The sequence below is a fragment of the Oncorhynchus mykiss genome, chromosome 13, assembly GCF_013265735.2.
Source record: "Oncorhynchus mykiss isolate Arlee chromosome 13, USDA_OmykA_1.1, whole genome shotgun sequence".
NCBI lineage: Eukaryota > Metazoa > Chordata > Actinopteri > Salmoniformes > Salmonidae > Oncorhynchus > Oncorhynchus mykiss.
Window position 1 is genome coordinate 365,001 of NC_048577.1, and position 12,955 is coordinate 377,955.

Below are 12,955 nucleotides of genomic sequence, written 5' to 3' on the forward strand. Positions count from 1 at the left end.
ATGACCGTTTTGAATGCACTGGGCCTTTAACAGTCCACTTCTAAGTGATGACGGTCTGGTTTGAACTGACTTCCCATATGGATTATCTAACACACACAACACATAACTGGGCCAAAGACAAACATGGCAACAAATGATGCCAAATGAACATGTATATCACATGAACCTGAAGACTGTAAATATTCCACACTGAGAGAGGTGAAGTAAAGAGGTACAACTTTAGACTGATAATTACTATTTTTCTACTGAGAGGTGAAGAGATGACTATTATTCTACTGAGAGGTGAAGAGATGACTATTATTCTACTGAGAGGTAAAGAGATGACTATTATTCTACTGAGAGGTGAAGAGATGACTACTATTCTACTGAGAGGTAAAGAGATGACTATTATTCTACTGAGAGGTGAAGAGATGACTATTATTCTACTGAGAGGTGAGGTGAAGATATGACTATTATTCTACTGAGAGGTGAAGAGATGACTATTATTCTACTGAGAGGTAAAGAGATGACTATTATTCTACTGAGAGGTAAAGAGATGACTATTATTCTACTGAGAGATGAAGAGATGACTATTATTCTACTGAGAGGTAAAGAGATGACTATTATTCTACTGAGAGATGAAGAGATGACTATTATTCTACTGAGAGGTGAGGTGAAGAGATGACTATTATTCTACTGAGAGGTAAAGAGATGACTATTATTCTACTGAGAGGTGAAGAGATGACTATTATTCTACTGAGAGGTGAAGAGATGACTATTATTCTACTGAGAGGTGAGGTGAAGAGATGACTATTATTCTACTGAGAGGTGAAGAGATTACTATTATTCTACTGAGAGGTAAAGAGATGACTATTATTCTACTGAGAGGTGAAGAGATGACTATTATTCTACTGAGAGGTAAAGAGATGACTATTATTCTACTGAGAGGTAAAGAGATGACTATTATTCTACTGAGAGATGAAGAGATTACTATTATTCTACTGAGAGGTGAGGTGAAGAGATTACTATTATTCTACTGAGAGGTAAAGAGATGACTATTATTCTACTGAGAGGTAAAGAGATGACTATTATTCTACTGAGAGGTAAAGAGATGACTATTATTCTACTGAGAGGTGAAGAGATGACTATTATTCTACTGAGAGGTAAATAGATGACTATTATTCTACTGAGAGATAAAGAGATGACTATTATTCTACTGAGAGGTGAAGAGATGACTACTATTCTACTGAGAGGTGAAGAGATGACTATTATTCTACTGAGAGGTGAGGTGAAGAGATGACTATTATTCTACTGAGAGGTGAAGAGAGGACTATTATTCTACTGAGAGGTAAAGAGATGACTATTATTCTACTGAGAGGTGAAGAGATGAATATTATTCTACTGAGAGGTAAAGAGATGACTATTATTCTACTGAGAGATGAAGAGATGACTATTATTCTACTGAGAGGTGAGGTGAAGAGATGACTATTATTCTACTGAGAGGTAAAGAGATGACTATTATTCTACTGAGAGGTGAAGAGATGACTATTATTCTACTGAGAGGTGAAGAGATGACTATTATTCTACTGAGAGGTGAGGTGAAGAGATGACTATTATTCTACTGAGAGGTGAAGAGATTACTATTATTCTACTGAGAGGTAAAGAGATGACTATTATTCTACTGAGAGGTGAAGAGATGACTATTATTCTACTGAGAGGTAAAGAGATGACTATTATTCTACTGAGAGGTAAAGAGATGACTATTATTCTACTGAGAGATGAAGAGATTACTATTATTCTACTGAGAGGTGAGGTGAAGAGATTACTATTATTCTACTGAGAGGTAAAGAGATGACTATTATTCTACTGAGAGGTAAAGAGATGACTATTATTCTACTGAGAGGTAAAGAGATGACTATTATTCTACTGAGAGGTGAAGAGATGACTATTATTCTACTGAGAGGTAAATAGATGACTATTATTCTACTGAGAGATAAAGAGATGACTATTATTCTACTGAGAGGTGAAGAGATGACTACTATTCTACTGAGAGGTGAAGAGATGACTATTATTCTACTGAGAGGTGAGGTGAAGAGATGACTATTATTCTACTGAGAGGTGAAGAGAGGACTATTATTCTACTGAGAGGTAAAGAGATGACTATTATTCTACTGAGAGGTGAAGAGATGAATATTATTCTACTGAGAGGTGAAGAGATGACTATTATTCTACTGAGAGGTGAAGAGATGACTATTATTCTACTGAGAGGTAAAGAGATGACTATTATTCTACTGAGAGGTAAAGAGATGACTATTATTCTACTGAGAGATGAAGAGATGACTATTATTCTACTGAGAGGTGAGGTGAAGAGATGACTATTATTCTACTGAGAGGTAAAGAGATGACTATTATTCTACTGAGAGGTAAAGAGATGACTATTATTCTACTGAGAGGTAAAGAGATGACTATTATTCTACTGAGAGGTGAAGAGATGACTATTATTCTACTGAGAGGTAAATAGATGACTATTATTCTACTGAGAGATAAAGAGATGACTATTATTCTACTGAGAGGTGAAGAGATGACTACTATTCTACTGAGAGGTGAAGAGATGACTATTATTCTACTGAGAGGTGAGGTGAAGAGATGACTATTATTCTACTGAGAGGTGAAGAGAGGACTATTATTCTACTGAGAGGTAAAGAGATGACTATTATTCTACTGAGAGGTGAAGAGATGAATATTATTCTACTGAGAGGTGAAGAGATGACTATTATTCTACTGAGAGGTGAAGAGATGACTATTATTCTACTGAGAGGTGAGGTAAAGAGATGACTATTATTCTACTGAGAAGTGAGGTGAAGAGATGACTATTATTATACTGAGAGATGAAGAGATGACTATTATTCTACTGAGAGGTGAAGAGATGACTATTATTTTACTGAGAGGTAAAGAGATGACTATTATTCTACTGAGAGGTGAAGAGATGACTATTATTCTATTAAGAGGTGAAGAGATGACTATTATTCTACTAAGAGGTGAGATAAAGATATGACTAGTATTCTACTGAGAGGTAAATAGATGACTATTATTCTACTGAGAGGTAAAGAGATGACTATTATTCTACGGAGAGGTGAGGTGAAGAGATGACTATTATTCTACTGAGAGGTGAAGAGATGACTATTATTCTACTGAGAGATGAAGAGATGACTATTATTCTACTGAGAGGTGAAGAGATGACTATTATTCTACTGAGAGGTGAAGAGATGACTATTATTCTACTGAGAGATGAAGAGATGACTATTATTCTACTGAGAGGTGAAGAGATGACTATTATTCTACTGAGAGGTGAAGAGATGACTATTATTCTACTGAGAGGTGAAGAGATGACTATTATTCTACTGAGAGATAAAGAGATGACTATTATTCTACTGAAAGGTAAAGAGATGACTATTATTCTACTGAGAGGTAAAGAGATGACTATTATTCTACTGAGAGGTGAAGAGATGACTATTATTCTACTGAGAGGTGAGGTGAAGAGATGACTATTATTCTACTGAGAGTTGAGGTGAAGAGATGACTATTATTCTACTGAGAGGTGAAGAGATGACTATTATTCTACTGAGAGGTGAGGTGAAGAGATGACTATTATTCTACTGAGAGGTGAAGAGATGACTATTATTCTACTGAGAGGTGAAGAGATGACTATTATTCTACTGAGAGGTGAGGTGAAGAGATGACTATTATTCTACTGAGAGGTGAGGTGAAGAGATGACTATTATTCTACTGAGAGGTGAAGAGATGACTATTATTCTACTGAGAGGTGAGGTGAAGAGATGACTATTATTCTACTGAGAGGTGAAGAGATTACTATTATTCTACTGAGAGATGAAGAGATGACTATTATTCTACTGAGAGGTGAAGAGATGACTATTATTCTACTGAGAGGTGAAGAGATTACTATTATTCTACTGAGAGGTGAAGAGATGACTATTATTCTACTGAGAGGTGAAGAGATTACTATTATTCTACTGAGAGGTAAAGAGATGACTATTATTCTACTGAGAGGTAAAGAGATGACTATTATTCTACTGAGAGGTGAAGAGATGACTATTATTCTACTGAGAGGTGAGGTGAAGAGATGACTATTATTCTACTGAGAGATAAAGAGATGACTATTATTCTACTGAAAGGTAAAGAGATGACTATTATTCTACTGAGAGGTAAAGAGATGACTATTATTCTACTGAGAGGTGAAGAGATGACTATTATTCTACTGAGAGGTGAGGTGAAGAGATGACTATTATTCTACTGAGAGATAAAGAGATGACTATTATTCTACTGAAAGGTAAAGAGATGACTATTATTCTACTGAGAGGTAAAGAGATGACTATTATTCTACTGAGAGGTGAAGAGATGACTATTATTCTACTGAGAGGTGAGGTGAAGAGATGACTATTATTCTACTGAGAGATAAAGAGATGACTATTATTCTACTGAAAGGTAAAGAGATTACTATTATTCTACTGAGAGGTGAAGAGATTACTATTATTCTACTGAGAGGTAAAGAGATGACTATTATTCTACTGAGAGGTAAAGAGATGACTATTATTCTACTGAGAGGTGAAGAGATGACTATTATTCTACTGAGAGGTGAGGTGAAGAGATGACTATTATTCTACTGAGAGATAAAGAGATGACTATTATTCTACTGAAAGGTAAAGAGATGACTATTATTCTACTGAGAGGTAAAGAGATGACTATTATTCTACTGAGAGGTGAAGAGATGACTATTATTCTACTGAGAGGTGAGGTGAAGAGATGACTATTATTCTACTGAGAGTTGAGGTGAAGAGATGACTATTATTCTACTGAGAGGTGAAGAGATGACTATTATTCTACTGAGAGGTGAGGTGAAGAGATGACTATTATTCTACTGAGAGGTGAAGAGATGACTATTATTCTACTGAGAGGTGAAGAGATGACTATTATTCTACTGAGAGGTGAGGTGAAGAGATGACTATTATTCTACTGAGAGGTGAGGTGAAGAGATGACTATTATTCTACTGAGAGGTGAAGAGATGACTATTATTCTACTGAGAGGTGAGGTGAAGAGATGACTATTATTCTACTGAGAGGTGAAGAGATTACTATTATTCTACTGAGAGGTGAGGTGAAGAGATGACTATTATTCTACTGAGAGGTGAAGAGATGACTATTATTCTACTGAGAGGTGAGGTAAAGAGATGACTATTATTCTAATGAGAGGTGAAGAGATGACTATTATTCTACTGAGAGGTGAGGTAAAGAGATGACTATTATTCTACTGAGAGGTGAAGAGATGACTATTATTCTACTGAGAGGTGAAGAGATGACTATTATTCTACTGAGAGATAAAGAGATGACTATTATTATTATAGATGACCCATACACAAACTACAAAGTACAAAAGGGAAAATAAGTCGGAGGTTTACATATACCTTAGCCAAATACATTTAAACAGTTTTTCACAATTCCTGACATTTAATCTTAGTAAAAATTCCCTGTCTTAGGTCAGTTACGATCACCACTTTATTTTAAGAATGTGAAATGTCAGAATAATAGTAGAGAGAATGATTTATGTCAGCTTTTATTTCTTTCATCACATTCCCAGTGGGTCAGAAGTTTACATACACTCAATTAGTATTTGGTATCATTGCCTTTAAAATGTTTAACTTGGGTCAAACGTTTCGGGTAGCCTTCCACAAGCTTCCCACAATAAATTGGGTGAATTTTGGCCATTCCTCCTGACAGAGCTGGTGTAACTGAATCAGGTTTGTAGGCCTCCTTGCTCACACATGCTTTTTCAGTTTTGCCCACAAATGTTCTATTGAGGTCAGGGCTTTGTGATGGCCACTCCAATACCTTGACTTTGTTGTCCTTAGCCCATTTTGCCATAACGTTGGAATTATGCTTGGGGTCATTGTCCATTTGGAAGACCCATTTGTGACCAAGCTTTAACTTCCTGACTGATGTCTTGAGATGTTGCTTCAATATATCCACATAATTGTCCATCCTCATGATGCCATAATTTTTGTGAAGTGCACCAGTCCCTCCTGCAGTAAAGCACCCCCACAACATGATGCTGCCACCCCCGTGATTCACGGTAGGGATGGTGTTCTTTGGCTTGTAAGCCTCCCCCTTTTTCCTCCAAACATAACGATGGTCATTATGGCCAAACAGTTAAATATTTGTGAAGGTCTACAATTTTTTTTCTGAGGTCTTGGCTGATTTCTTTTGATTTTCCCAAGATGTCAAGCAAAGAGGCACTGAGTTTGAAGGTCGGCCTTGAAATACATCCACAGGTACACCTCCAATTGACCCAAATGTCAATTAGCCTATCAGAAGCTTCTACAGCCATGACATCATTTTCTGGAATATTCCAAGCTGTTTAAAGACACAGTCAACTTAGTGTATGTAAACTTCTGAACCACTGGAATTGTGATACAGTGAATTATAAGTGGAATAATCTGTCTGTAAACAATTGTTGGAAAAATGACCTGTGTCATACACAAAGTAGATGTCCTAACCGACTTGCCAAAACTATAGTTTGCTAACAAGAAATGTGTGGAGTGGTTGAAAAACTAGTTTTAATGACTCCAACCTAAGTGTATGTAAACTTCCGACTTCCAACTGTACATCATACAAGAAACAGATACATTGTAAGTAACATTACAGTGGAACAAATCTGTCAACACACAACAGACAGAGAAGATAGAGATTAAAAAGAAGGAGAGATACAGATAAAGAGATAGAGAGATGGAGAGAGAGATAGAGAGAGAGGACGAGAGAGAGACAGAGAGAGAGAGAGAGAGAGAGAGGGAGAGAGGACGAGAGAGAGGGGACGAAAGAGAGACAGATAGAGAGAGAGAGAGAGAGAGAGAGAGAGAGAGATGGAGAGAGAGAGAGGACTTTAATTGAATTGAGAGAGAGGGAGAGAGAGATGGAGGGGTAAATAAAGAGAGAAGGAGAGAACGGAGTAACGTTATAGTCCTTGGTTAGTTAGTTACCGGAGAGAGCCGATGAGAGGAGAGTCCATCCGCTAGGAGAGCTTCACTCCCGTAAACTCCCCAACCCGTGGTATTCCATCTGCGTGCTTCTGTTTCCCCAGTAATATCCGTTATCTGTTATCCAGCCACTGCTCTAGCTCTCGCTGTCGGTGAGCTCCAGTTAAAATCCCAATATCCAACAGGGGAGAAAAAAACTCACCAGTCACGTTGTCTCAAAGCACACCGCAGTCTCAGAGAAAGAGAGAGGTTTTGAACTTTAGAACCAAAACACACGGTCATACGGCCGGTAACGGAGGGTGTTCTAGTGCATCCCCGATCAGCTCCGCTCTGAAAGCGCGAGTCACAAACCCGAGTTCAGCCGCACCCGGTGAAAGGCAGGACCACGTGACCGACCGACAGCCCTCCCCTCGCGCACAGGCTTACTGTACATCCAGGGAGCGCACGAGCAGAACAGCATCCGTCTGCCGATACAGTAGAAGAACCAGGTATCACACCGAGTCTCTCTGAACACAGCCCCGTCGGTCAACAAAGGGGAAGACCGGGATAGTGGAGGCTGCAACGACCCTCCCTAGAGCGTTGGTTATGTTCATGCATGTAATAGAGGGTAATAGTCACCACCTAGGAGAGAGACTGGGGCAGGAGGGTAATAGGGGGTAATAGTCACCACCTAGGAGAGAGACTGGGGCAGGAGGGTATTAGAGGGTAATAGTCACCACCTAGGAGAGAGACTGGGGCAGGAGGGTAATAGAGGGTAATAGTCACCACCTAGGAGAGAGACTGGGGCAGGAGGGTAATAGAGGGTAATAGTCACCACCTAGGAGAGAGACTGGGGCAGGAGGGTAATAGAGGGTAATAGTCACCACCTAGGAGAGAGACTGGGGCAGGACGGTAACACTGTCATTTAGTTTTCTGACGACTCAACGGTGGTAGGCCTGATCACCGACAACGATGAGACCGACCTATAGGGAGGAGGTCAGAGACCTCGCAGTGTGGTGCCCGAACAAGAACCTCTCCCTCCACTTCAGCAAGACAAAGGAGATGATCGTGGACTACAGGAAAAGGAGGGCTGAACACGACCATATTAACATCGACAGGGCTGCAGTGGAGCAGTTTGAGAGGTTCAAGTTCCTTGGTGTCCACATCACCAACAAACGAACATGGTCCAAACACACCAAGACAGTCATGAAGAGGGCACAACAACACCTTTTCCCCCTCAGGAGACTTTGGCATGGGTCCCTAGATCCTCAATAGGTTCTACAGCTGCACCATCGAGAGCATCCTGGACGGTTGCATCACTGCCTGGTAGGGCAACTGCTTGGCATCTGACCGCAAGGCACTACAGAGGGTAGTGCGCACGGCCCAGTACATCACTGGGGCTAAGCTGCCTGCCATCCAGGACCTCTACACCAGGCGGTGTCAGAGGAAGGCCCAGTACATCACTGGGGCTAAGCTGCCTGCCATCCAGGACCTCTACACCAGGCAGTGTCAGAGGAAGGCCCAGTACATCACTGGGGCTAAGCTGCCTGCCATCCAGGACCTCTACACCAGGCAGTGTTAGAGGAAGGCCCAGTACATCACTGGGGCTAAGCTGCCTGCCATCCAGGACCTCTACACCAGGCAGTGTCAGAGGAAGGCCCAGTACATCACTGGGGCTAAGCTGCCTGCCATCCAGGACCTCTACACCAGGCAGTGTCAGAGGAAGGCCCAGTACATCACTGGGGCTAAGCTGCCTGCCATCCAGGACCTCTACACCAGGCAGTGTCAGAGGAAGGCCCAGTACATCACTGGGGCTAAGCTGCCTGCCATCCAGGACCTCTACACCAGGCGGTGTCAGAGGAAGGCCCAGTACATCACTGGGGCTAAGCTGCCTGCCATCCAGGACCTCTACACCAGGCGGTGTCAGAGGAAGGCCCAGTACATCACTGGGGCTAAGCTGCCTGCCATCCAGGACCTCTACACCAGGCAGTGTCAGAGGAAGGCCCAGTACATCACTGGGGCTAAGCTGCCTGCCATCCAGGACCTCTACACCAGGCAGTGTTAGAGGAAGGCCCAGTACATCACTGGGGCTAAGCTGCCTGCCATCCAGGACCTCTACACCAGGCAGTGTCAGAGGAAGGCCCAGTACATCACTGGGGCTAAGCTGCCTGCCATCCAGGACCTCTACACCAGGCAGTGTCAGAGGAAGGCCCAGTACATCACTGGGGCTAAGCTGCCTGCCATCCAGGACCTCTACACCAGGCAGTGTCAGAGGAAGGCCCAGTACATCACTGGGGCTAAGCTGCCTGCCATCCAGGACCTCTACACCAGGCGGTGTCAGAGGAAGGCCCAGTACATCACTGGGGCTAAGCTGCCTGCCATCCAGGACCTCTACACCAGGCGGTGTCAGAGGAAGGCCCAGTACATCACTGGGGCTAAGCTGCCTGCCATCCAGGACCTCTACACCAGGCGGTGTCAGAGGAAGGCCCAGTACATCACTGGGGCTAAGCTGCCTGCCATCCAGGACCTCTACACCAGGCGGTGTCAGAGGAAGGCCCAGTACATCACTGGGGCTAAGCTGCCTGCCATCCAGGACCTCTACACCAGGCAGTGTCAGAGGAAGGCCCTAAAAATGGTCAAAGACTCCAGTCACCCAAGTTATAGACTCTTTGTATTTCCACTCGTTCAATTTGCTTAGAAAATAATCTGTGAAAATCTCACCCTAAATGTTGTTTCAACCAGTCAAATCAAGTTTGTATTTATTCCTCAGAGATCCTAGAAGGTAACCAGACTTCACTATATCATTAGGGGTGTAGTATATCCTATAGGACACCATATCAGAGATCCTAGAAGGTAACCAGACTTCACTCTATCATTAGGGGTGTAGTATATCCTATAGGACACCATATCAGAGATCCTAGAAGGTAACCAGACTTCACTCTATCATTAGGGGTGTAGTATATCCTATAGGACACCATATCAGAGATCCTAGAAGGTAACCAGACTTCACTATATCATTAGGGATGTAGTATATCCTATAGGACACCATATCAGAGATCCTAGAAGGTAACCAGACTTCACTCTATCATTAGGGGTGTAGTATATCCTATAGGACACCATATCAGAGATCCTAGAAGGTAACCAGACTTCACTCTATCATTAGGGGTGTAGTATATCCTATAGGACACCATATCAGAGATCCTAGAAGGTAACCAGACTTCACTATATCATTAGGGGTGTAGTATATCCTATAGGACACCATATCAGAGATCCTAGAAGGTAACCAGACTTCACTATATCATTAGGGGTGTAGTATATCCTATAGGACACCATATCAGAGATCCTAGAAGGTAACCAGACTTCACTCTATCATTAGGGGTGTAGTATATCCTATAGGACACCATATCAGAGATCCTAGAAGGTAACCAGACTTCACTATATCATTAGGGGTGTAGTATATCCTATAGGACACCATATCAGAGATCCTAGAAGGTAACCAGACTTCACTATATCATTAGGGGTGTAGTATATCCTATAGGACACCATATCAGAGATCCTAGAAGGTAACCAGACTTCACTCTATCATTAGGGGTGTAGTATATCCTATAGGACACCATATCAGAGATCCTAGAAGGTAACCAGACTTCACTATATCATTAGGGGTGTAGTATATCCTATAGGACACCATATCAGAGATCCTAGAAGGTAACCAGACTTCACTCTATCATTAGGGGTGTAGTATATCCTATAGGACACCATATCAGAGATCCTAGAAGGTAACCAGACTTCACTATATCATTAGGGGTGTAGTATATCCTATAGGACACCATATCAGAGATCCTAGAAGGTAACCAGACTTCACTCTATCATTAGGGGTGTAGTATATCCTATAGGACACCATATCAGAGATCCTAGAAGGTAACCAGACTTCACTCTATCATTAGGGGTGTAGTATATCCTATAGGACACCATATCAGAGATCCTAGAAGGTAACCAGACTTCACTATATCATTAGGGATGTAGTATATCCTATAGGACACCATATCAGAGATCCTAGAAGGTAACCAGACTTCACTCTATCATTAGGGGTGTAGTATATCCTATAGGACACCATATCAGAGATCCTAGAAGGTAACCAGACTTCACTCTATCATTAGGGGTGTAGTATATCCTATAGGACACCATATCAGAGATCCTAGAAGGTAACCAGACTTCACTATATCATTAGGGGTGTAGTATATCCTATAGGACACCATATCAGAGATCCTAGAAGGTAACCAGACTTCACTATATCATTAGGGGTGTAGTATATCCTATAGGACACCATATCAGAGATCCTAGAAGGTAACCAGACTTCACTCTATCATTAGGGGTGTAGTATATCCTATAGGACACCATATCAGAGATCCTAGAAGGTAACCAGACTTCACTATATCATTAGGGGTGTAGTATATCCTATAGGACACCATATCAGAGATCCTAGAAGGTAACCAGACTTCACTATATCATTAGGGGTGTAGTATATCCTATAGGACACCATATCAGAGATCCTAGAAGGTAACCAGACTTCACTCTATCATTAGGGGTGTAGTATATCCTATAGGACACCATATCAGAGATCCTAGAAGGTAACCAGACTTCACTATATCATTAGGGGTGTAGTATATCCTATAGGACACCATATCAGAGATCCTAGAAGGTAACCAGACTTCACTCTATCATTAGGGGTGTAGTATATCCTATAGGACACCATATCAGAGATCCTAGAAGGTAACCAGACTTCACTATATCATTAGGGGTGTAGTATATCCTATAGGACACCATATCAGAGATCCTAGAAGGTAACCAGACTTCACTCTATCATTAGGGGTGTAGTATATCCTATAGGACACCATATCAGAGATCCTAGAAGGTAACCAGACTTCACTATATCATTAGGGATGTAGTATATCCTATAGGACACCATATCAGAGATCCTAGAAGGTAACCAGACTTCACTCTATCATTAGGGGTGTAGTATATCCTATAGGACACCATATCAGAGATCCTAGAAGGTAACCAGACTTCACTATATCATTAGGGGTGTAGTATATCCTATAGGACACCATATCAGAGATCCTAGAAGGTAACCAGACTTCACTATATCATTAGGGGTGTAGTATATCCTATAGGACACCATATCAGAGATCCTAGAAGGTAACCAGACTTCACTCTATCATTAGGGGTGTAGTATATCCTATAGGACACCATATCAGAGATCCTAGAAGGTAACCAGACTTCACTATATCATTAGGGGTGTAGTATATCCTATAGGACACCATATCAGAGATCCTAGAAGGTAACCAGACTTCACTATATCATTAGGGGTGTAGTATATCCTATAGGACACCATATCAGAGATCCTAGAAGGTAACCAGACTTCACTCTATCATTAGGGGTGTAGTATATCCTATAGGACACCATATCAGAGATCCTAGAAGGTAACCAGACTTCACTCTATCATTAGGGGTGTAGTATATCCTATAGGACACCATATCAGAGATCCTAGAAGGTAACCAGACTTCACTCTATCATTAGGGGTGTAGTATATCCTATAGGACACCATATCAGAGATCCTAGAAGGTAACCAGACTTCACTATATCATTAGGGGTGTAGTATATCCTATAGGACACCATATCAGAGATCCTAGAAGGTAACCAGACTTCACTCTATCATTAGGGGTGTAGTATATCCTATAGGACACCATATCAGAGATCCTAGAAGGTAACCAGACTTCACTATATCATTAGGGGTGTAGTATATCCTATAGGACACCATATCAGAGATCCTAGAAGGTAACCAGACTTCACTCTATCATTAGGGGTGTAGTATATCCTATAGGACACCATATCAGAGATCCTAGAAGGTAACCAGACTTCACTCTATCATTAGGGGTGTAGTATATCCTATA

At 41.4% G+C, this 12,955-nt stretch overlaps 1 protein-coding gene across 1 annotated transcript in view; it reads right to left on the bottom strand.

The window, feature by feature from the left end:
- The window catches only part of LOC110513795 (voltage-dependent T-type calcium channel subunit alpha-1H), a 136,381-nt gene extending 128,999 nt beyond the window's left edge, over nucleotides 1-7,382 (bottom strand). Inside the window, exon 1 of the mRNA XM_036939803.1 lies at nucleotides 7,029-7,382. The gene's annotated coding sequence lies outside the window, so the exon portion shown is untranslated. The remainder of the gene's footprint in view (nucleotides 1-7,028) is intronic.
- Nucleotides 7,383-12,955: the final 5,573 nt, after the last annotated feature.